At 38.5% G+C, this 26,574-nt stretch overlaps 1 long non-coding RNA gene across 1 annotated transcript in view; it reads right to left on the reverse strand.

The window, feature by feature from the left end:
- Positions 1-23,327: 23,327 nt before the first annotated feature.
- LOC138838772 (uncharacterized) overlaps positions 23,328-26,574 on the reverse strand; it is a 39,703-nt gene continuing 36,456 nt past the window's right edge. The window contains exon 4 of the long non-coding RNA XR_011375747.1: positions 23,328-23,621. This is a non-coding gene — a long non-coding RNA (uncharacterized lncRNA). The remainder of the gene's footprint in view (positions 23,622-26,574) is intronic.

Here is a 26,574-nt window from a genome sequence, read left to right on the forward strand (position 1 = left end):
TCAGAGACTCAGATTGAGCTAATGGTCAACCAGGCCATACCTGTGACTTGAGACTGTTTTACCTATCAATACTTTTCTCACTCCTGGCCTTCAATGTTCCCAATTTAACCTGAAGCCAATGTCTGTAAGCTAAAAGGTTAAAAATATATGGAAGTGCTGTCTTGCCATGGCTACCATGCAATAAATTTCTTTTCTCTGCCCTTAACCATATCTCTTTGTTTGGCATATGCATGCAAGTGACCAAATATAACATGGGATTCCTGGACATTGGACCTAAGGTCTAAAAATCCAGTTTTAAGTTTTATCTATACTGAGATACAAATTTGATTTTGGTGCTTCACATCTTTCAATACCCACTTTCTTTTTGGTTGATTATGGGGCTTGAACTCAGGGCCTGGATGCTGTCCCTGAGCTTTTTCACAACTTTCAGTTTTCTGGTGGTTAATTGAAGATGAGTCTCACGTCTCTCTTGCCCTGGCTGGCTTCCTACCATGTCTCAGGCAATTGAGTAGCTAGGATTATAGGCCTGAGCCACTGGTGCCTGGCTTACTAGCCACTCTTATCTACAGGATGCAAACCAAACTCACAGATGTAGTCTTTCAGAGGAGCCACACCACCCTCTGTACTCACTTCCCTCCAACTCACTATGTTTCTTTTATGCTGCAGATCTGCTTGTTGTTACTCAGACTTACTGCTGCCCTGGAGGACCATGTAAATGTCCACATCCTAAAAGAGGCCCAGATGGGCTTAAGTTTGTCTCTGGCTGTGCATAAAAATTTAATTGCTCTAATATACAGATTTTTGCATTGATTGACCTGAAGTCCTTTTACCCCATATTCTTGCCTTTAATATGTCTATTCATGTAGGGCACCGAAAGGTTTTTTTCACCTACAGAGTACTGGATATCAGGTATTGGTGCCTCTGTGCCTTTCCAAGTAGTCCATTTACCCTTAGCTAATTTATGCCCTGGGGAAAGATGTTATAAGCCATTTAGCTTCAGCTGTACTTGGACTTGAGAACAATTTATGACTGTAAGTTGATCTGGAGTGTCCACTCATCAATCATAAAATGGGAAATTAATAATAATTCTATAGGGCCAGTATGAATAAAGTAAGAAAATATATCTAAATACTCCAGTATTTGGTTCATGCAAAACGTAGTAAACATTAACTGTGATTCTTCTTCTTTTCTTTTCTTTTTTTAAAAATATCATTGACTCAGCTCAGGTTCCTTCTCCAGGGTGTATGTGTTCTCCGAAGCAATCACATTCCCTTTTCTGTGCTGAGTGCTCCCTCTAGTGGGTCTTTATCACAGGCCTTGGAAACAGAACATGTGCCACCAGGACAGGCATTTTACTGTCTTGGCACACCTAAGATCTCTTGTCCTTATACAGTGTGTGTTCTAATGAACTAAACTGAATAAATAAGGAAATTTCTTTGGCACAATAGGGTAATAGGAAGAATTCTATGAAATTCCAAAACCTGGTATAATAAATAGATTTTGATTACACTGATAAAATATTAATGTAAAAAACAACTTTTAGTATTTGTTTTGAAAGTTGCTTGTTTCAGTTGTTTTTGGAAACCTGCAAACATAGATCACTGATGAAAGTCACTGTTTGTCATCTTTTTAAAACAAATACACAGCAGTATTTATAATTAAACATACTTTCCTTCAAAAGCATTCCCTCTCTGAAGGATCTGCTTATGTCTTTTGGGGGTCCATCCCTCATGGATTGCCCTCAGAATCAAATTGTATTTTGGCTTCTGGAAAAGTTGCTGTTTGATAACATTAAAGACAGTATAGGCACAATATGATGGGCGTGACCTTTGTGTGTAACTTTTAAAATGATTATCCAAAACCTTTGTAGAAGAAAAGTCAGGGATGAGCATTAGAGGGCAGAAATGTAGAGGAAAGACACCTCTGTAAGTCTAGAGCCAGAGGTCTATTCTTACCAAGCAAAAGCTATTTGATTTTGGAAAAACCCAGTTTCTGTGCCTTAACATTGAATTCCTTCAGTGTCATATAAAGAATGAACTAAATGTATATGACTGTGTAGTATATATTGATGATTGATAAAAGTGAGTATTAATTTTAAAAAAGTTTAGGCTGGGTGCCAGTAATCCACACCAGGAACCCTTGTTTCACAGAAGGCTAAGATCTGTAGATCATGGTTCAAAGCTAACCCAGACAAAAAAAGTCTGTAAGAATCTAATCTCCAATTACTGACCAAAAATTCAAAATTAGAGCTGTGGCTTATGCCCCAAGCAAAAAAGCTCAAGGATAACACCCAAGACCAGCATAAAAAATATGTTTGATATCATTGTAATTAAGCACATAGTCTTCCAAAAGAACTATTCTTAAAGACAATATACTTCATTATAAGATTTACCAACTGACTGACTTCTTCAGCAAATATATATTGGTAACTTATTTTAAACCTAGGGCTGTTTTAGGGTACAATATAACAAACAACTTCATATGAAACTAACAAAGTCAGAAAAGTGTGGGGTTGAGTCAAAGCAAAAGACGTAGATAAGGCTGCAATGCTTGGTAAGAAATGTATGCATTATCCTGCCCATGTAATTGTAGCCCCTCTGTACAGTATGTTCTCAAATAAAATAAAATTAAATTAAAAAAAAAGAATAGTATATGTGATCAAGTGAGGAACAGAAAAAAAAAGACGTAGATAAAATAAGATGAGAAGAAAGGGAAAATGCAGACAATCCAATGTATATCTACAAAATTAAGAAGAGTGAGGGAAGGGATCTGTAAGGGGGAGACGAGTGATAATGTTGAGAGGAGCGACATTGATCAAGATATGATATTTTCATGAACTGTTTCGTTAAATGGGCAACTCCTTTACACAACTACCTAAAGATAATAAAAAAAATTGTTAAAAGAAACTAACAATGTGTCTGCCTCCTTATGACCAATATATAGAATAGAATGCCAACCAATAATATAAATGAAATGAGGTGGACCCCCCATGGTATAATCATAGTTTCACTGCATTTGATGTTGGTATACTTTGGGGAAGGGAAGGGAAAAAACAAATTGTTTAAATATGGATAGAGGTTGACCTATTGCAACAATGAGATATACAACAAGATGCTATGTTGAAAAACGAACTTTCCAATTTAGTCAGGGGTGGGGGAGTGTAGTTGAAGAGGTGGGAGAGGAAGGTATGGTAGGGGAAAAACAAAGGAGGAGGCAACAATGCTTAATAAGAAATGTATTCATTATCTCATAACTGTAACCCTTCTGTACAATATTATCACAATAAAAAACGTATTTAAAAATGAAAAAACTTAAAAAAAGAAATGAGATGGAATAAATATTCAGAGAGTAACACTGTAAAAAGAGCTATTTTTTTATACAGGAAATTTAGTGGAGGTCATCACACAAGTAAAACCTGAGCAAATTGAGAGATTAAGCAGTGTTAAACCAGTGTTGCTTTCTAATAAATTGATGGGTAGATGGACGGATTAAATTGATGGATATGTGGATAAATGGGTTGATGAATGGACAAATAAATATATAGAGATGATGGATGGATAGTTAGATATGGATTGTATAGATAAATGGCAGATGGGTAGGTGGATGTATAGATGAATAATGGATGAAGGGTGAATAAATGTGGTTAGGAATTGGAAAGACACAACAAGTGGTTTTTAAAAAGGCAGAGTGAATCCTACTGTATGAGGATAAATTGGTCTGGGTGAGCTAGTTTTGCACTTGTGTAACACTCTGGATCCTGAATGGTAGGTTTTCGCCATACTATCTCTGCTAAGAGGAAAGAATTTACTGGAAGATTTATCCTTATTTATTCACTCATAATTATTTTACTTCAGAAATAATCCTTGGACATTTTTTGGAATGTTTTCCTATTTCTATAAATTTTTCACTCTCCAGAAAACTGGAACCTCAATGTCACAATGGCTATTTTTTTTAATTTTTAATTTTTATTTTTTGTGAACATACTGTACAGAGGGGTTACAGTTACATGGGCAAGATAGTGAGTACATTTCCTGTCAAGCATTGCAGCCTCCTCCTTTGTTTATCCTGCACATCCCTTCCCAGCCTCCCCCCGGCCCCCCCACCCAATCCCCCCCCCCCTGCACCAAAGTTGTAAAGTTCGTTTTTGACATGACAACTTGTACTTCTCATAGTTGCATCGGATCCACCTGTATCCTTAAACGACTTGTTTTTCCCATCTCCCCCACAAATTATACCGACATCAAATATAGTGAAAGCAGTGGTTGTACTGTGGGGGAAGGACATACAAAGCTACAAAGAAATAATCTTATGAATGAGTTAGAAACAAATGCATGAAAGAAAAAAAACATTTACATACATATCTAAGGGTTCATTTTCCTAACATCACATTAACTCACCTTTCCTGCTTGACTCATACATATACTAGATATTGCAAATAAGGGAAACCATGGGACCTATGTTTCTTTGGGCATGGCTTACTTCACTTAATATATTTTTTTCCAAGCCTTTCCATTTCCTAACAAATGGGGAAATGTCATTCTTTCTGATGGAGGCATAGAATTCCATTGTGTATATATATCACATTTTCTTGATCCATTCATCTACTGAGGGGCATCTGGGTTGGTTCCATATCTTAGCTATGGTAAATAATGCTGCAATAAACATAGTTGTGCTGGTAGCTTTAGTGTGGTCTTGTTTGTAAACATTTGGGTAAATGCCCAAAAGTGGGCTTGCTGGGTCATAGGGGAGCTCTATGTGAAGTCTTTTCAGGAACCTCCATACTGCTTTCCAAAGTGGTTGAACAAGTTTGCACTCCCACCAACAATGAAGTAAGGTTCCCTTCTGTGCACATCCCATCCAGCATCTGTTGTTGTTAGAGTTCTTGATTATAGCCATTCTAACTGGGGTGAGGTGGTATCTCAATGTTGTTTTGATTTGCATTTCTTTTATGGCTAGGGAGGTTGAGCATTACTTCATGTGTCTATTGGCCATCCTTCTTTCTTCTTCAGAGAAGTTTCTCTTTAAGTCTTTAGCCCACTTATTTATTGGGCAACTGTTTCTTTGAGGATTTGTTGTTGGGGATTTAATTTTTTGAGTTCCAATTATATTTTAGATATGAGACACTTGCCTGTTGTATGGCTAGTGAAGATGTTCTCCCAATCCATGGGCTTTCTATTGATCTTGCTAGCTATGTCCTTTACTATGCAGAAGCTCTGCAACTTCATGCAATCCCATTTCTCCAACCTTTCTTTGATTTGTTGTGTTTCCAGGTCTCTATTAGGAAAATTTCAGCCTGAGCCAAGGAGGCCTAGGATTTCTCCTATTCCATCTTGTAATGTTTTCAGAGTAATGTTTTCAGAGTAATGTTTTCAGAGTGTCTGCTTTGACTCCGAGGTCTTTGATCCATTTGGAGTTGATTCTGGTGGAGGGTGTTATATAAGGATCTAGTTATAGTTTTCTACAAGTAGTTAACCAATTTTGCCAGCACCATTTACTGAGACTGTCTTTCTTCCATTCTATTATTTTATTTTATTTTTTTTTTTTTTTTTTTTGGGTCCGGTCGTGGGGCCTGAACTCTGGGCCTGGGCACTGTCCCTCAGCTCTTCAGCTCAAGGCTAGCACTCTACCACTTGAGCCACAGCGCCACTTCCGGCTTTTTTCTTATGTGGTGCTGAGGAATCGAACCCAGGGCCTCGAGCATGCAAGGCAAGTGCTCTACCACTGAGCCACCTTCCCAGCCCCATTCTATTATTTTAGCTCCCTTATCGAACATTAGTTGGCTATAGGTCTGTGGGTTCATTTCTGGGTTTTCAATTCTATTCCATTGGTCCTGAGGTCTGTTCTTATGCCAGTACCAAGCTGTTTTGATTATTATGGCCTAAGAGTAGAGTTTGAAATTTGGTATTGATATTCCACCAGCAGTGTTCTTTCCATTGAGGAGCGTTTTTGCTATTCGGGGTCTTTTATTGTTCCATATGAATTTTTGGATTGCCTCTTCTATTTCCTTGAAGAATGAGGTTGGAATTTTGATAGGTATTGCGTTGAATTTGTAGATAGCCTTGGGAAGTATTGCCATTTTCACGATGTTAATCTTTCCAATCCAGGAGCATGGGAGGTTTTGCCATTTTCTAAGTTCTGTGTTGATTTCCTTTTTCAAGTTTTTAAAGTTTTCATCATAGAGGTCCTTCACTTCTTTGGTTAAGTTAATTCCTAGGTATTTTATTTTTTTGTGGGCTATTACAAATGGAGTTACTTTCCTAAATTCAGCCACACTTTTCTCATTGTTGGCATACAGAAAAGCCATTGATTTTGGGGGGTTAATTTTATACCCTGCTACTTTGCCGAAGTTTTGAATCAGTTGAGTAATTTGGGAGTGGAGGATATGGGATTCTTTAAATACAAGATCATGTCATCTGCAAAGAGGGAGAGTTTTATTTCTTCTTTCCTTATTTGGATCCCCTTTATGTTTGCATCTTGTCTTATTGCTGTAGCTAGGCATTCTAATACTAGATTGAAGAGAAGTGGAGAGAGTGGGCATCCTTGTCTTGTTCCTGAGTTAAGAGGAAATGGCTTTAGTTTTTCACCATTAAGTATAATGCTGGCTGTAGGTTTGTCATATACAGCCTTTATTGTATTGAGGAATGTTCCATGGATTCCTATTTTTCCAAAACCTTCATCATGAAGGGGTGTTGGATCTTGTCGAATGCTTTTTCTGCATCTATAGAGATAACCATGTGGTTCTTATCCTTGTTCCTGTTGATGTGATGAATAATATTAATTGATTTGCGTATATTGAACCAGCTTTGCATCCCTGAAATGAATCCTGTTTGATCATGGTGTATGATATTTTGGATGAATTGTTGAGGTCGATGGGCCAAAACTTTGTTGAGAAGTTTTGCATCAATGTTCATCAAAGAAATGGGTCTACAGTTCTCTTTCTTTGATGAGTCCCTGCCTGGGTTTGGGATGAGGGTTATAATGGCTTCATAAAATGTGTTCGGTAGTGAACTTTCTCTTTCAATTTCATTGAAGAGTTGGAGGAGTATTGGTGTGAACTCTGCTTTGAAGGCCTTGGAGAATTCCGCTGTAAAACCATCTGGTCCTGGACCTTTCTTAGCTGGGAGGTCCCTTATTGCTGTTTCTATTTCAATGCTTGATATGGGCTTGTTAAGCTGGTTTAACTCAACTTGGTTTAGTTTTGGCATGTTAATGTTTGCTAGGAAAAGGTCCATTTCTTTCAAGTTCTCAAACATATTAGCATAAAGTTTTGAGAAGTATTCCCTTATAATGTTCTGAATCTTGATTGTTGCTGTGGTGATGTTTCCTTTCTCATCTCTGAGTTTATTTATTTGGGTATGTTCTCTTCTTTTTCTGATAAGATTTGCTAAGGGTCTGTTAATTTTGTTAATTTTTTCGAAAAACCAACTCTTTGTTTTGTTGATTCTTTCTTTGGTTTTTTTGAATTCTAATTCATTTAATTTTGATTTAATTTTAATTATTTCTTTCCATCTACTGTATTGGGGTTTATCTTGCAGCTCTTTTTCAAGGAGGTTCAGATGTCTCATTAAATTGTTGGTTTCCAATTTCTACAATTTTTTGATGTAGGAGCTCAGAGCTATAAACTTGCCTCTGAGTACTGCCTTTCCTGTGTCCCAGAGGAGCTGGTAATTTGTGTGCTCATTTTTGTTGAATAGCATGAACATTTGAATTTCCTTTCTAATCTCTTCCATGACCCACTCGTGATTCATCAGTGTGTTGTTCAGCCTCCATGTGATACCGGACTTTCTTTGGTGGCTTTTGGTGTTGAGTTCTAATTTTATTCCCTTGTGGTCAGAGAGAATGCAAGGTATAACTTCAATGTTTCTGAATTTAGACAAGTTTGCTTTGTGGCCTAAAATGTGGTCTATTTTAGAAAATGTTCCATGTGCTGCTGAGAAAAACGTGTATTCTGATGCTGCTGGGTTAAATGTTCAGTAGATATCTGTTAAATCTAGTTGATCTATGCAGCTGTTTAGATTTGCAGTTTCACGGTTGAGTTTTTGCCGAGTTGATCTATCTAGTGGGGAGAGTGCTGTGTTAAAATCCCCTACAATTAATGTCTTTGGATCTATGTGGGATTTGAGGGAAAGTAGTGTTTCTTTGATAAATTTGGGTGCTCCATTGTTTGGCAAATAGATATTTAGAACTGTAATATCCTCCTGAAGGAGAGATCTCTTAATTAGTTGTAGCGAACTTCTTTATCTCTTCTCACGAATTTTAATTTGAAGTCTATTTTATCTGATATTAGCATTGCAACTCCCACCTGTTTATGGGGGCTGTTTGCTTGGTAGATTTTGCTCCAGCCTTTAACATTGAAAATGTGTTTGTTTTTACGGACAAGATGTGACTCCTGAAGGCAGCAGATAGAAGGATCTTGTTTTTTAATCCAACTAGACAGTCTATGTCACTGAATTGGAGAGTTAAGTCCATTAATGTTAAGAGATAGGACTGAGAGGTATTTGGGAGTTCCTGCCATGTTATCCACCTTCTTGGGGGTTGCAAACACTGGGTTCTTCCTATGGTTCTTGGATTCTCAGTTTGGGTGCAGTTTCTTGCCTTTATTGTGGTCTTGTTGGTTTTCTATGTTTAGGACATCTTTAAGAATCTTTTGTAGGGCTGGTTTGGTGGAGATGTATTGTTTCAATTTTTCTTTGCTATGGAAGGTTCTTATTTGGCCCTCAGTTATGAAGGAGAGTTTAGCTGGGTACAGTATTCTTGGTTGATAGTTGTTTGTTTTTAGGGCTTGGCATACATCATTCCAGGCTCTTCTTCCTTTGATTGTCTCTGCTGAGAAATCTGAGATGATTCTAATTGGTTTCCCTTTTATAGGTAATTAATCTTTTCTCCTTCACAGCTTTAAGGATCTTTTTTTGGTCTGAGTTGATCTTGTGTGGATTATAATGTGATGGTGGGATGTCCTATTCTGATCTGGTGTATTTGGAGTTCTAAAAGCTTCTTGTATCTGAATAGGCCTATCTTTTTGCATGTTTGAGAAGTTCTCTGCTAGGATCCTGTTAAACAAATTTCGTACACCATTAACTTCTGTTTCTAGGTGCTCCTCTACACCCATTATCCTTAGATTAGGCCTTCTGATGGTGTCTTCCAAGTGTTGGATAGATCTATCATATTTCTTGGACTTGTCTTGGATGGTTGTATGTTCTTTCTCTATAATATCTAGGCTATCTTCAATCCCCTAGATTCGATCTTCTGCATAGTCTAACCTGCTCTCAAGACTTTCTACTTTGTATTTTCTTTCTTTTCCTTCTAATTAGTAAGCTTTGATGGCTTCAAATTCTTTGTTAAACTTTGTTTTAGATCTTGTATGGACTTCTTTACTTCCTTAATTTAGTGTTCAGTGTTTATTCTCAAATCACTTAGTTGATTGGTTATGGTTTCCTTGGACACCCAATCCTTCTGTTGGGTTCCATTCAGCATTCCCTTTGTGGTCTTCCTGACTTCCTTCAGCTCTTTGTTAATGGATCCCATGAATGTCTTTAGTGATCTTTGTGTATTCTCTACCTGCTTTCTCAATTCCTGTATTACTCTTTGCTTAGCTTCCTCCCACTCCTGTTCATGCCATTCCTGTAGTTCTCTTTGAGTGTTCTCAGCCTGTTCACACCATTCCTGCCTTTCTCTTTGAGTATTCTCAAGCTGCTCATGCAAAACCTGTATCAGTTTTTGAGTAGCTTCCTCATGCTTATGATATTCCTGTATAAACCTTTGGATTTCCTCCTCTCTCTCCCTCTCACGCTCATACAGAGTCCTTTGTAGGTTTTCAATCTTTTTCTGCATTGACCTTTTGTTTGCCTCCGCTCTCTCCCTATCACGCTCATACAGACTTCTTTGTATGTTTTAATTTTATTTTATTTTATTTGTGAACATACTGTACAGAGGAGTTACAATTACGTGGGCAGGATAATGCATACATTTCTTACCAAGCATTGAAGCCTCCTCCTTTGTTTACCCTTCACATCCCTTCCCCCCCTCATCCCCCCCTGCGCACCGACATTGTAAAGCTCGTTTTGGACATGACAACTTGTACTTCTCATTGTTGCAACAGGTCCACCTGTATCCTTAAACAACTGGTTTTTCCCCATCTCCTCCACAAGTTATACTGACATCAAATATAGTGAAAACAGGGGTTATACTGTGGGGGAGGGACATACAAAGCAACAAAGAGATAATCTTATAAATGCATTAGAAACACATGCATGAAAGAAAAAAACATTAAAATACACATCTAAGGGTTCATTTTCCTGACATCACATTATCTGACCTTTTCGGCTTGACTCATACATATACTAGATATTACAAATAAGGGAAACCATGGGACCTATGTTTCTTTGGGCCTGGCTTACTTCACTTAATATAATTTTTTCCAAGTTTTTCCATTTCCTAACAAATGGGGCAATGTCATTCTTTCTGATGGAGGCATAGAATTCCATTGTGTATATATACCACATTTTCTTGATCCATTCATCTACTGAGGGGCATCTGGGTTGGTTCCATATCTTAGCTATGGTAAATAATGCGGCAATAAACATAGTTGTGCTGGTAGCTTTAGTGTGATCTTGTTTGTAAACATTTGGGTAAAAGCCCAAAAGTGGGCTTGCTGGGTCATAGGGGAGTTCTATGTGAAGTCTTTTGAGGAACCTCCATACTGCTTTCCAAAGTGGTTGAACAAGTTTACATTCCCACCAACAATGAAGTAAGGTTCCTTTCTGTCCACATCCCCTCCAGCATCTGTTGTTGTTAGAGTTCTTGATTTTTGCCGTTCTAACTGGAGTGAGGTGATATCTCAATGTTGTTTTGATTTGCATTTCTTTAATGGCTAGGGATGTTGAACATTTCTTCATGTGTCTATTGGCCATCCTTCATTCTTCTTCAGAGAAGTTTCTCTTTAAGTCTTTCGCCCACTTATTTATTGGGCAGTTGTTTCTTTGAGGATTTGTTGTTGGGGGGTTTAATTTTTTGAGTTCCAAGTATATTTTAGATATGAGACCCTTGTCCGTTGTATGGCTAGTAAAGATCTTCTCCCAATCCGTGGGCTTTCTATTGATCTTACTAGCTATGTCATTTGCCCTGCAGAAGCTCTGCAACTTTATGCAATCCCATTTCTCCAACCTTTCTTTGATTTGTTGTGTTTCCAGGTCTCTATTAGGAAAATTTCAGCCTGAGCCAAGGAGACCTAGGATTTCTCCTATTCCATCCTGTAATGTTTTCAGATTGTCTGCTTTGAGTTCAAGGTCTTTGATCCATTTGGAGTTGATTCTGGTGCAGGGTGATATATAAGGATCTAGCTGAAGTTTTCTACATGTAGTTAACCAATTTTACCAGCACCATTTACTGAAGAGGCTGTCTTTCTTCCATTCTATTGTTTTAGCTCCCTTATCGAAGATTAGATGGCTATAGGTCTGTAGGTTCATTTCTGGGTTTTCAATTCTATTCCATTGGTCCTGAGGTCTGTTCTTATGCCAATGCCAAGCTGTTTTGATTACTATGGCTTTATAGTAGAGTTTGAAGTTTGGTATTGATATTCCTCCAGCAGTGTTCTTTCCATTGAGGAGTGTTTTTGCTATTCGGGGTCTTTTATTGTTCCATATGAATTTTTGGATTGCCTCTTCTATTTCCTTGAAGAATGAGGGTGGAATTTTGATAGGTATTGCGTTGAATTTGTAGATAGCCTTGGGAAATATTACCATTTTCATGATGTTAATCTTTCCAATCCAGGAGCATGGGAGGTTTTGCCATTTTTTAAGTTCTGTGTTGATTTCCTTTTTCAAGATTTTAAAGTTTTCATCATAGAGGTCCTTCACTTCTTTACTTAAGTTAATTCCTAGGTATTTTATTTTTTGTGGGGCTATTACAAATGGAGTTGCTTTCCTAATTTCAGCCACACTGTTCTCATTGTTGGCATACAGAAAAGGCATTGATTTTTGGGGGTTAATTTTATAACCTGCTTCTTTGCCAAAGTTTTGAATCAGCTTGAGTAATTTGGGAGTGGAGTCTATGGGATTCTTTAAATACAAGATCATGTCATCTGCAAAGAGGGAGAGTTTTATTTCTTCTTTCCCTATTTGGATCCCCTTTATGTCTGCATCTTGTCTTATTGCTGTAGCTAGGCATTCTAATACTAGATTGAAGAGAAGTGGAGAGAGTGGGCATCCTTGTCTTGTTCCTGAGTTAAGAGGAAATGGCTTTAGATTTTCACTATTGAGTATAATGCTGGCTGTAGGTTTGTCATATACAACCTTTATTGTATTGAGGAATGTTCCATGGATTCCTAATTTTTCCAAAACCTTCATCATAAAGGGGTGTTGGATCTTGTTGAATGCTTTTTCTGCATCTATTGAGATAACCATGTGGTTCTTTGTATGTTTTCAATCTTTTCATTTATCATGTTTGCCAGCAGTGTTTGTAGAGCTCTTTGGGAACTCTCCTCTGGATTATTCGTTATCTGTTCTGTCCCCTGATTATCATGAGTGGGAGTGGAGATACCCAGACTTGCCATTTTTCTTGTGGTTTTCCGGCTTACTCTGCCCATTTGGGATGAAAATAACACCAGTTTTGTGCTAGAACACTAACTTAAGTCAAGCATCAACCAAAGTCTGAATTTGCACAGTCAATAATCTGCAGATACAATCTAGTTCAACAGATACCTCTATTCAACATCAAACAACTATATATTAATGGGCTATGAACCACAAAGAAGAATTTGGTAAACCAGAAGTTGTTAGGGTTAGGGAGAGATGTGGGTAAAAAATAGGAATAGAGTGAGGTGGGAAGGTACAGGGAGAGATAACTTAACTAAGTCTTAGTCTCAAAGCAGGAAATAGGTTGGATAAGATGAAAGTAGAGAGAGAGAAAAAACAAGAAGAAAGAGAAAGAAAGAAGAAAGAGAAGGGGAGGGATATAAAGGAGATTTGAAAAACTTAAAAATAAAAATACTTAAAATATTATATAGGTATAAAGAGGTAGTACTGCTATTAAGGAATTTAAGTCTCAGAAGTTTTGAATTGAGTAATAAATTTGTGGATTAAGTGTGTACACAATGGGGGATAGAGTCTAATAGTCAGCTACGGGTTTATCTGAGGATGTGCAGAACAACAATTTAGTCCCATAAAGAGGAACAAAAAAGAGGAAAAGGTGAGAAGGATAAGGAAGAAAGAAAAAAAAGATCAGAAGTTGTCGAGCTAAGCAAAAAACAAAAAAATTTTAAAGAAGAAAAAAAAAAGAAAGAAAAACGCACACACGCATGTATCCCTAAAATAAAGATTATAAGGGGAAAAAAAAAGTTACTAGAAAACAATTTTTTTTTCAAAAAATGTAGAAATTAAAAATTAGAAAAAGTTTTAGAAAAGAAAAAAAACTTTTTTAAAAAGGTATAAAAAAAGAAGAAGAGGAAAAAAAATGTTCTTTGATTTTTTTGGGGAGGGTTGGGAAAAATCCTGTATCTCCCTTGTGTCTGTAATCAGCCTCTGGTTGGAGTCTCTGGTCTGCTTGTGGTCCTGTGGCTTGGTTGGTTTCTTAAGTCAGTTTGTTTGGACAGGCAGAAAAATGCTCTGCTTTACCCAGGATTTTTTGATCCTCCTCCCAAGTTAGTTCAATGGGAGGGGGTGTGCTTTGAGTATCACAAAAGAGGGAGATGGCTTTTTCCTCAAGTTTGGAGGTGCTGTGATGAGGCGAGGTTCTGGGTAGAGTTGAGGCCTTTCTGGAAACAGTAGCTTTTCCCGGGGGGCTAGTTTGTGAGAAACTCACAGAGCCCAGCCTGGAGCCACTCTCAGGGTTTATGTTTACTGATGTTGAGGCTGCTAAAGGGAGGGGCAGCCTCTGGCTCTGATTACTCGATGAAGAAAGCCACTCCTAGGGCTGGCGCCGGAACTGGGTGACTTTTCCCTGGGTGGAGCTGAGTCTGGCAGGTCACGCCATTAAGTTCTTTTGAGTTGGAGCTAGCAGCTGCGCCGAGCTTTGTTGGTATCCAAGATGGAGATCTCTGGTACTGGGGGGGGGGGGGGGGCCTTCCCTCCTCTGCTCCCTGAGAAGGAGTGAGGACACCAGGCTTCTACTCACGCCAAGTTTTGGTTCCTGGGTCGTCTCTTGTCTGTGAACTGCAGGATGAAGATGTCTGCTCCTTGTCGGTTCTTGCTGGTATTGAGTAGAATCCGCTCGCCCACCGCATCTGGCTCTTTCATCCCGGACTCTCTCTGTTTCAGGTATGGCATCTGTGGCCGCCGCTGCTGCCACAGCGGCAGCAGCTGGCAAGAGCTCAGATCTGTCTCCTGGCCTGGATTTTCCCTCTCTGGCCTAACTCTCTTTCCTGTGATGGCACACTCTGGCTTAGGACTGTTCACTGGAACTCTAAAACTGCTTTCTACGTGAGAGCTTGTTTTGCCTCCAGCTTCTCCTCCGCCATCTCCACCACAATGGCTATTTTTTTTAAGTCATTTTGTGTGCTTCTGCAAGTGCCAACAGGTTCAAGATTCAACAGTAGCATCTCACCTGGTCATTCAGCTTTGGTTATGAGTAAGAAAATCCAGCCTGCCTCCCCAAAGACCACCAAGGAGCCAATTCCAATGCAAGCACATGAGAGTTGTTTATTGAAAGCTTGAGCCTGGACTCACAACTGTTACTGACACAGTGAGTCAGAGTTGAAAGCCCTGATCCTTCCTCTAGTAGGGTTTTTAGGGACTTCTATTGCCTTTGCAACAATTAACAAATCATATCACACCACAGGAAAATCATAAAATAATTCTAAAAGATGATTAGCATAACCAGTGGTGGGAACTGACCAGGTACTGGGGATTGGCTGGTTCATGGGGTTGATGCTCTTCAAAATGATTGGCTAAAGCAGATGGTCTGAGGCATGACCGAGTGGTCTTTCACTTGCAGGAACATCTGGAACTTTGGGTTTTTCCTGTTATCTGCTGATTAGCTGTAGTTAGTGGAATTTACCATAAAGAGGGTTGTTCCTGGAATTTGGGCTCAAAGGGATCAAGGGGAGTTGCTGACACATTTCCCGGACAAAATAGAATCCAAACCTAAAATTGCTATATTTTGGTTAAGCTTCACAGTGTAAGGGCCAGACTGATATGAGTCTGTATCCCAGTTTTTCCTCAGTGACCAATAGATACAAGAAGTGTTCTAGGGTGTATGGGCAGTGAGACCACTCAGTTAGCAGTGAAAATGTAAAAGATTTTATGGAGCAAAAAATACTGACATGCCAGGATGGTACCTGAAGTCAGGATCCCAGGGAATGGCCCCATGGGCCAGTCTGCATTGGTTTTTTAAGCATTTATTGGCTAGGGTAGGGAAAGGGGGAGGTTGGGTGTTGGTTTTAGCCAATGCTTGTTACAAGAAATTAGCACCTTATGTTCAAATTTCCCACCAAGGTTTTGCTGGAAGGAGGTTGGGAAATAGAACAAAGGTGGTGATGGCTCAGCTGGGTTAGGGCATGCATTCTTCAGAAAACAGCAGAAGCAAAGTTACAGGAGCTATTTTAGCTAGTTAGTTACCAGGGAAGTCTCATCCACAGAAAGCACAGTTACATTTATATCTTAAAATCATTCATTATCCATTTTATACAATCCAAGTCAAATATTATATTCCATCCTTACTTCCACCACCATATCAGAAGCAGATACAGCCTTGCCAAGTTGCATGTCTGGTGGTTTTAATGAAACCAATAAGGACCCACATGAAATCCTTTGTCTCTAATAATAATAGTTACTGGCTTCAGCAAGGAAAAGGGAATATGTGTAAATATCTCACCAAAACTCAGTTGGAAACGTAATTGCAATAAATAGCAAATCTTTCCATAACACATACTTGTTATTAATGGTTCTAAGTACTTGTATTAATTCATTTAATCCTCACATTGATTGGTACAAATCAATATGCCTTTTACAGATGAAGAAATTTGTCCACAAAAGCTTAATTAACTCAGACATATCAGTTTCAAAGTTTATGCTAAAGGCAACAAACCTTGACCGCATCTTTACAATGACATGTTCATCACACTGTCATTTGTAAAGCTTTTTAACTTGAACCCTATCCTTTAATCCCTTAATCAACTTAATAAAACAACAAAAGGCAATTCAGAAACACTCATTCTGAAACATTACAGTTGAGTTTGTATAGTATTTACCAAGAGCAACTACCATGAGAGGGACAGAAAGGAGATTTAGAGTTATGTTTGAAACTTGTCTCTAAATTCATCTTTTTACAAATGAGCTACACAGGCATCCCCGAGGTCCTTGTTCCTTAGCCATGAACTGTTTTGTAAATCTTGGCATTACTGTCACTCTTCTGCTCTAGGTCTTTGCATTACCGACATTCATCTGCTCCAAGTCTTTGCATTACTGTCATTCTTTTATTCCAGTGGCTTAAAAAATCTCAATATACATCAGAATCATTGAGATGGCTTGTGAAAATAAATTGCAGAAATTCACTCCAGTGGCTTCTGATCCCAAAGATCTAATGTGGGATCTCAGAGTTTGCATTTTTAACAATTATACAGAGACCATGATCTGAGAATTGTAGCTCTTATATTAAGTGAGTGTCTTCCTGCACTCAGTAAAACACGTCAGTTTCAACGGTAGACAGGAGTACTCTGCAGAAGCAACTTGCCCTGGGCAGATGTCTCAGGCATGGTGGTTTCAGGAAAGATATTTGTCTCTGAAATATCTGTCACCTGAAAGGAAAGCATGTATAAGAAATGGAAGGAATAAAATGGGTCTGGGTCCAATTCTGGTAAGTGGTTTGTTTTATTTGTTGCTAACTCCTTTCAAACTGTTATGTATTTGAGGTCCTTATTCATAATTATTAAAAAACTGAAATGTAAGGTCTGCCTGGGAAGGCCATGCAGGCATATTCTCCCTCCTGTCTAAGTCTCTGCCCAGCACCTGGGTTACCTAGGTAACTGGCATGCTTGGAGGCAGTTACTTCCCCCTTCTCTGAGGTCACATCCACATCTGGTGTGGCCATACCTTCTCTCATCTGGCCACACCTTCTCCCTGCCCCTTCCCTAGATGAGCCTGGACCAAGCATCTCTGCACCCCTTCCACCACGTGCATATCTACCATGCAAGGCGGGGCAGCAGTTCAGACTACGGCATGGTGTTCTCTTCTCAGTTACTAAATAAAACCTAACAATGTACACTCAGACATCTGTTAGTACAAAAGTAGAGGAGCTATCAGTACAAATGAAGGAAGGGTTCATCCAACATGAAAACTATAACAATATTATCTTAATGACCTTGGAATAAAAGACATCATGGGAGGAAAGCCAACCTGAAGATTCTCCCTTGCTCAGTAATCACCAATAAGTTCCTTTGTGTACCTCCTCGAAAGATGGGATGTCAAAGTCTTTTCTTAAGGCTTGTTTCTGGGCTTACTAGAAGAGAGGACTGTGGCCATTGTTCATTTCACCTGGTGTTAAACCCCATATCCCAGAGAGTCAATGCCATTCAAGTAGCTGAGCTGGAGGAACAGAAGGCATAGACAAAGCAGTGGTCTTCAGACATGGTGGGTCTACTTAAAGATTCAGCAGCTAGCTCGGATGTTAAAGCACCCATCTGTTTCTTTTCCTTTTTAAATTATAAGATGTACAAAGGATTATTTTTTGATCAGTGTCTCCTATTCTATTCTCCCCTATCTCTCCCCTCCAGTTACCTGCTTCATTTTCACATAAGTACATTGAGTATTATGATTGCATTTGCCCTTGCTTCCTCTTTCCATTTATCTATTCTTCCTCTTGACCACACCTCCCTCTTGACAAAATAGGATCCAGCTTCCTGGAATTAATTATATTAAACTGTAAGTTAATTATTCCAAGAGTTACAATGTTGGAATCCACCCCCACCCCCGTGTATACCATACATTAGTCAATTTGTTTGTGTTTATATGCATAAAATTTGGCATATGTTTTCATCTATGTCTATAACTTATATTTAACTTTAATCTATGAGAGGAAACATGCACTCTTTGTGTCTCTGAGCCTGACTTTAATTTCCATAATTTTTTCCAGGTCCATCTATCTCTCTACAAATGATAAATTATTCTTCCTATCAGATGTTAGGAAGTTACCTTTGAGGGTACACTAAGGCTTGAAGGCACCCCCTCGACTACCATTTTGAGTGCTATTGAATCCCTTTATAACTTCCTGGACATCAGAAAAAAAGCCCACCAACTTGAAGCTTGTTTTGAAAAGAGAAACAAGAACAATTGGGGAGGATGAGATTTGTCTTATTTTAAACTCTTCCCTCTTCTGAACACTCAATCACTTAATGGCCTTCATAAAATTGACAGGTTATGGTAGAATCTGGGCTCCAGAATGGACTGATATAGCTCAGCCATTCTGTTAGACCATCAGAGATGGTCAGACATTCCCATCCTAAGTCTTCTAAGGCTTTTGAATAAAAAGGGCTCTAACTTGAGCCTCTGCCTTAAGGCTCCCCACTTAACATAGATTTCAGTTGGATTGGTACTATAGGTAATAACCTATCATAGAGGCCCAACCCACAACCTGTGGGCTAAGAAAAAAATTTGACCAGGAAGCCAAATGATGGCCTGGATATCTGTACTAATACAGGAGCCCCCAAAGCTTAATTTTGGTGGGACTTTATCTGTGTATATTCCCCAAGACTAATGTAGGACTGTGGTCAAATGACAGCCACCTACTGATATACTAAGTCCAGAATTTGAAAGTATAAGAAATTATTTTGAGGACATGTCCAAATTTAAATTCTGCTTCCCTGTTGCCTGAGGAGGAGAGAACTCGCGACAGTCCTGTGAAGAGGTGCTTATGTAAAACCTGATTTGAAGGACTAGCCTGTGGAATGCCTGGCTACACACTATACATTGCTGAAGGGCAGGGTTAGTTATGCCAGATTTGCCATGGTAATAAAATCCAGAGCTATTCTGAGCTCTTGTCCTTAAATCAAACTGACCAATAAGCCTGGGGCAGACTGACTCAGGGGAGTCCAAGAAGCCCAAATAAACTATCAACTTTTAAGTCCCATAGCCCACTCTTCTGAGAGGTCTTTCTCTTTAGCTTTGCAATACACTCTCTTCAACTTTGTCACTGTTCCTTGCTTCAGTTCTATACTGTTGGGTATTTTCTCTGTACTTCATCATATTTCTTAATCTGGCATATGAGGGTAAGTGACCACATATAAATTATAACTCCTAGACTTTGAGTCTGTGGCTCAAAATCATGGTAATTAACTCTCAAGTCTTCTATGTTCTTTCCCAGTCATCAGTAGTGGAGTAGAATACAAAGAAAATGGAAAGGCCTGGTAAAACCAGACCAAATAATATCCATTGTGAATAGCAAAGTGCTAGCCAGGAAAAGTATAAGAGCAAAGAATTACTCTTTCTCTAAATCATGGGTCTTGAAACACTAGATGTTTCCCAAGAAAAACAGGACCATCTTTTTCAGGAGGCTACATTTTGCAAGATTACCTTTCCTCCACATCCTGCTTTGGAAAGTGCTACATTTTAAATGTTTGTTTTTGGAAAATACAGGAACCTCAGTGTTAGGAAACTGAGTTAAGAGGAAATTATTAGAAGGAAGGAACAGAAAACAGTCTCAACAAATCAGATCAATTTCAATTGAGAATGAAAGACAGATGCCATGGTGAACTGAGGAGAGTCAAGAGGCATGGGGTAATGGTGGCAGAGGTGGAGGGGCTTAAATAAGGTAATCATTAGGAGGAAGTGTAACAGGGAGTTAGAGGGTTCAAAGAGTTGGGGGCAAGGTCACAGGTAGCTGAGGGTTCAAAGTTTCTGACACAGGTCTGTCAGATCCAGGAACCTTTTGTTTAAGTCCCCTGCCCATATGCTTCTAGGAAGTCAGGTGTCTGTCTATCACCTGGAAGGTTGGGGGTGGGTGGAGGAGAAAGGAAGTAGAATTTCACAATTAGATTAAGATTCTGGGCTGGAGGCTGGACTGAGGAATTTAAGGAAGAACCTCTGGGGGAAGGGTAACCAGTGGGCCCATGAGCACAATACTTAATTATGAGAATGAAGCAGATTTTTATCCCTCAGAAAATAATAAAGTAAAATGTTAGCTGAAACCTGACCTCTACCTTACCACAGTTACTGATCAATCTATGACAAGAATTTTTAAATACAAAATTAAGATCCACACTATCAAAATTAAATATAAACTCCAGACTCACCCTAGTTAGCTCGAGCTTTCCATCTTTTTCCTCCTGCGCAGGTGCTTTCTTCTATCCTCTCCATAAACTATTACTTGAACCTACTTTCTCTGAGTCTCGGATCATTAATTGTTGACTACTGGACACAAACTCAGCAACCCAGTACCACTATTTCAAAAAGACCGCTATCAGCTGAGTGCTGTAGGCTACTACCTATATTCCTAGCTACTCAGGAGACTGAGTAGCTAGGCCTGGGCCCAAAATTCCATGAGACTTTTACCTCCAATTATCAATCTTTGGGTACACAAGTAAACATAGTAAATATAATTCATAGGAACAATCAACCGTCAATATAAAAAGTAGGATGCACAGCATTTCATTCTCATAGGAAACTGATTCTTGTAGGTCTATTCAGATGAGAAAGTTGAGGACAGTAGATAGCATTCACATCAAGTAACATATATAAAAGCAAAATGGACTCTTAAAACTATGGCTCAAGCCGAGTGCCGGTGACTCATGCCCGTAAGCCTAGCTACTCAAGAGGCTGAGATCTGAGGATCACGGTTCAAAGACAGCCCGGTCAGGAAAGTCCATGAGATTCTTATCTCCAATTAGCCACCAGTAAACTGGAAGTGGCGCTGTGGCTCAAGTGGTAGAATGTTAGCCTTGAGCTGAAGAGCTGAGGGACAGTACCCAGGCCCAGAGTTTAAGCCCCACGACTGACAAAAAAAAAAGCTCAAAATTATTTGAGACATTGGCATTATGATTCTCAAAATGACAAATGAGTCAACCTAAATATAAAATTAATTTATATAGAAAAGTATTTGGTGAACTTTGTTCACCTTCTCTACCCACTGAATTGTATCACTAACTTCTACTTTCTCTAAATATTGAATACAAAATGAATAACTTCCAATTCCACACTGTAACACTGTTTATATAATGTAACCTGCAAGCCTGTTTGTAGATCCTGTCTGTCATCCTAAAAAACGTAGTGTCAAGAGGATAAGGCCTTATGAAAAAATTGTAGGTACAAAACAAGTCCTCATCTACTATGAAGTTTGAGTTCATACAAAGCTATGTAGAGAAAATAATTCAAAAGTCTAAATGAGAAGGAACTATACTAAAGATTACATAGGTTACTGATTTCTTTTTAGCCCCATTCATTATACACATATTATAATATGTAATTCAACAGCTAGTTCCAATTGTTCCTGATTCTATAGATAACCTATTTCTTGCTTCCCAAGCAATCAAAATGTCCCTCACACTTTTTCACATGAAGTTTTGAAAATATGATCAAAGTAAATTATAAATTTATAAAAAAATTACCATAAGGTCCACATTAGGTGAAAAATGAGGACTTGGCCTCCTGAACTCTTTCATTTTGTATCTAAATTCTTTCACCTGGGCCATTTTCTTTGTAGCACTTTATAGACCTCTTGGGAACCAGGAAAGGCTGTACCACCTGCCAAATGTCAACAGCTCTTATAATAACAAGGACCTATCTGACCAATCTAAAAAATAAATGGCAGACCAATGCTGCTACCTCTGTCTACCTTTGTATTGGTCTTTAAATTCAGACTGTATAAACTATACATACTTTTCAAATCCCTTGACCCAATTTTACCTTTTTAACATAAACAGAAGATGGCTGAAGCTGTACTTGAATGATGTCTTTTGTGGTTACCCTGAAATAAATCCTTTTTCTCTGACCTTCACCATATCTCAGGCTCAGCCTGATATGTGAGACTCCAGGATTTTGGGCCTGATACTTTAAGTCCCTTGTTCCACTCTCATTTATCACTTTAATAAGGGGAATATTATTCTTTAGGAATAAAGCAATTCAGAATATTTCAACTTCCACACAAAAAAGTTTTTTTGAAGAAACCAAGGAATTAAAAATACTAAATTACCAAGGTTTGGGATACAATCTTAGATACTGAAAATAAAACATAACTTTTCAATATGTGTCTTACTCAGTGATATGTAGGAGCTCAAAGAAATCAATTTGTACAAGTAGAGAATAAAATAGTGGTAAGTAAGTACTACACAGAGAAGAAAGGAGATTGGATAATTGATATAACATGGTTAGATGAGAGAAAGAATTTATGTAGTTCTATTTTACAGTAGAATGACTAATGATAACCATAAATAATGGTACACTATACAAAAGTTGACAGGTTGGTGAACATATAAAAATAAACACTAAATATTGAAAGGAATATACATATATGTGAAATATAAGAATATATAATACATATAAGATTGAAAACATCTGATGGGATTCCACAACATATATAAATTTTGTCAAGTGCCAGTGACTCTCATCTTTGGTCACAGCTACTTAGGAGGATAGCAGTACAAAGCCAGCCCAGGCTGGGTGCTGGTAGCTCATGCCTGTAATCCTAACTACTCAGGAGGCTGAGATCTGAGGATCTCATTCAAAGCCAGCCTGGTCAGGAAAGTACATGAGACTCTTATCTCCAATAAACCACTCAGAAAACCAGAAGTGGTGCTATGGCTCAAGTGGTAGAGTGTTAGCCTGGAGCTGAAGAGCTGAAGGACAGCGCCCAGGCCCAGAGTTCAAGCCCCACAATTGACAAAAATAAATGGATAGATAGATAGATAGATAGATAGATAGATAGATAGATAGATAGATAGATAGATAGATAGACAGATAGATAGATAGATAAAGCCCAGGCAGAAAATTCCACAAACGTTTATTTCCAATTATCCAGCAAAATTCAGACTGGAGGCATGGCTCAAGTGGTGGCATACCAGATATGAGTAATATGCTAAGCTTAAGGCCCTGAGCTCAAGCTACCCTATAAGTTCTCATGCCCCCAATACAGACATGTACACATAAACACACACACACACACCAAAAAAAATTGATTTTATAACTTTTATAAAGTGGAAGTAACACAATTTTAATGATTCAAATATTGTAGGATTTATAATGTAGGATTTAGATATTGTAGAATGAATGACAACTGTTGAATAATAACTATTTTATTGTAAAACTGCAGAAATTGTGGCCACTGTTTTATTGTCATTCCTTTTATTGTCATTTTCTTTTAAAGGTTAACATTTAAATCTTGCTTTGCTTTACAAATTGCTCACTGTTTTGTGATTATTGAACTTATCCAGTGCCTTTAACCTGAGTTTTGTGTTTGTAATATCAATTATTCTGTCTGTGACATCTTGCCATGTTTAATAGCTCAAGAAACAATTTATTTTTTAAAGTTGTTATTTGATGAGGTAACAATCGCCTAGAAATCCTTTTGGAAAGCAAGTATGTCTGCCTTGGAGTCCATGCTTCCTGGTGGTTTTCTACCACTGGCCAAGAATCTTTATCTTCACCTCTACCTCCAGCAGACAGTGGTGAAACTGAGCCGATATATCATTTCCAGCAACTCATCTAGGTAAAGGAGATTGGGGACTTATTTGAAATAGGTAGAGAGATGTACACTTAAATGTTAAAGTTAAATCATAAAACTTGACTAAGGATGAGGCAATGTTAGAAACAATCTTTCAAAGTTAGAACTGTAACCTCAGTTTGATGCTTGAATTGGAGTAGCAGATACATAGCATAATAAAGCCTTAAAGGTACATTTACTTCCATTACACCTCCACAGTAGTGTTTGCCATTACTGTGAAAAAACATCCTATTATACATTCACAAGCAAAATAACTACACAGCTTAAAATTTATTTTACTACTTAACACAAATATTTTAGGCCTTAATACTAGCTTCAAATATCTGATATTTTAAACTTGGCAATGGATATGAAATTACATTTTAACTAGAGTAATTATACTATAACACAAAATGTTTGTTAATATTTTATGAAGGTTGGAGCCAACATCTTTTTATATGTTAGCATTCAAGATCTTATTGCTTGTTTTGCTATTCTCCACCATGAAATAGTACTCAAAGTGAAATAAGTTGGTATCTATTATCAAATGTTCTTTAAATGTTGTCAACATTTGGGTTAAATGTTGGTCTGGTGTTTACTTACAAGACAATTTGTTTAATTATAAGCTGGAATGGTCTTAAGTATAATGTGTAATGAACCTGCTGAAAAATAAAAATGGAGAACATATAGACATTTTGCTATGAGACTGTTCTGGAAGTTTTATGAAGGCATGTAAAATTGCACCTAAAATTGTGTTATTAGTGACTTTGATCAGTAGTGCTAAATTTCCTGAACTTGATAAATCAACATATTTAGTTAGTGACTTGTGTTTAAATGTTTATTAACATTTTGTCTTTATATTATGTAATTTGCATTATTGATGGAGAGAACAGTTGGACTTTAGGGATTATTGTCAATGTGTGATTTTTTATTTTATAGAATTTTCTAATGCAACATACCAATTTTTATAGTTCAAAACCAGATAATTCTAACAACTGTACATTTGGCAATATATTAACATTTTTCACTGTAATAGAAATAACAATCCAATTAATAAAATTGAGAAATTTAGATAAATAAGAACAAGCCAAGTCTGGCACTAGATGTTCACAGCCATAATCCTAGCTACTCAGAAGTTTGAGATCTGAGGATTGTGGTTCCAATCCAGCCCAGGCAGGAAAGTCCATGAGACTCATCTCCAATTAACCATACCCCCAAAACCCTGGAAATGGATCTGTGTCTCAAGCAGTAAAGCACTGGCCTTGAGTAAATTAAAAAGCTCAGGGATAGCCCCCAGACCCTGAGTTCCAGCCCCAGGTCCAGCACCAGAAAAGAAAAAACAAAGGCAAACTAAAAGTAGAAATAAAAAGTATCAGAATAGAAAAGAAATGAAAACAAAGCTATATAACCAATAAAACAAAACCTTGCTTCTTTGAAAACATAAACAAGATTGAAAATCCCTTAGCCAAGCTAACCAAAAGAAACAACATAACATTAAAGATGAATGAGAGGGAAACTCGAGGCTGAAACAGGATAGAGGTGAAGAATTCCTACGGGCAGGAGCCTGAGGAGAGAGCAACATTTCTTTGAAGAATGGGATGGAGGAATGGCAGGAAGAAGGGCCAATGGAAGCTCAAGGTTTACAAATGATGTGGAGTTTCTCAGGACTGGTCTGCTGTGAAGAGGACTGAGTTGGGTGGGATGGAGAGAGATGGGCACAGACATACCCATCAAGGATCAGAAGGCCCAAAGGCAATTTTCATTCAGCTGTAGAGAGCTGTAGTCAGCAGGCTGACTAGACCTAGAGCAGGAATAAGAAGAAAGGGTACCCTGAGGATGGAGGAATTACTGCTTTGGGGGCTAGTGGAGGAGAAGCAGCTTCAGAGTTAGAGGGCACAGGTTGGAACCATATCCATCTAGGAGAGTGTTAGAAGAGCTACCAGGGCTCTGGGGAAAGAAAAGATTGGAAATTACACTAAAAAGACTACATAGAAATTAGATATGAGATACCTGCATGTGGTTTCTAATACATGAAATTGCAGGGCAAAAACAAGTTGTTCCTTACTGCCCATTCCGTACCTATCTCCTCAGCCCAGTGGTATAAAGCCTTCTAGGACAAGTGGGTAGGCGTCAACGTCAAGGGCACCCTCTAGAGAACAGCCTCTTAGGTCTGGAGATAATTGTAATTCTGTGATGAATGGAAAATTACACATTGAGTGTAAAGCTACCATGCTGGTAGAACTACCCCCATGCCTCCCAGTGAGCAGGGTTGGGTCAATCTTACCCAATTTATCTTTGTGAGTAGAGCAGTTTTTCTGGGTTCCAGGGGAAGTGACCACTCCCTCATTTCTTTTTCCTCACTGACCAATGGGGTGCAAGATCTAAGCCACATCCACATTCCACAGTGCCTCCTATAGAGCTGGAATTCTGTCTCTGGCTCACAACACAGGGAGGAGATATAAGAGGGAGTAGTGAGTAGTGGTTGATTGAAGACCCTATTTGTTGGAATCCTTGTAATGTAGCCCCTTACCACCCCTGACATGCCAGAAGAAACAAGAAAAGAATAATTGGCTGCCACCAAGAAAAAAAAATCAGGCAGTATCAACATAAAGCAGCCTTACAGAAGCAACAAGAAAACTAAAACTCATGGAAACCCTGAGACCACAACTGTTGTTAAGTCACCTGAAGAAGTTCCCAAAGAGGGCAATGCTCCTGTACCATCCTCTGCAAATGACTCTTGGTTCCCTCTCCTTGTCCCCTCCCCTCACAGCATCGTATTGACCATGATAATGACAATGGGCCCAATATGAAGGCCCAAAGGAAGGGCCTACAACACCTTTCTGAGAAGCTTGATAGTCTTTTGTCTGACTCTACCCAATCAAGACAGGGAGATTCCCCCATGTTCTGAGTCTATAATGGTCTCAAAAAGCAATACAAAGGGTTGCCCTGCTATCA

The sequence above is a fragment of the Dipodomys merriami genome, unplaced genomic scaffold (genome assembly GCF_024711535.1).
Source record: "Dipodomys merriami isolate MVZ:Mamm:240054 unplaced genomic scaffold, mDipMer1.0.p SCAF_29, whole genome shotgun sequence".
Classification (NCBI taxonomy): Eukaryota; Metazoa; Chordata; class Mammalia; order Rodentia; family Heteromyidae; genus Dipodomys; species Dipodomys merriami.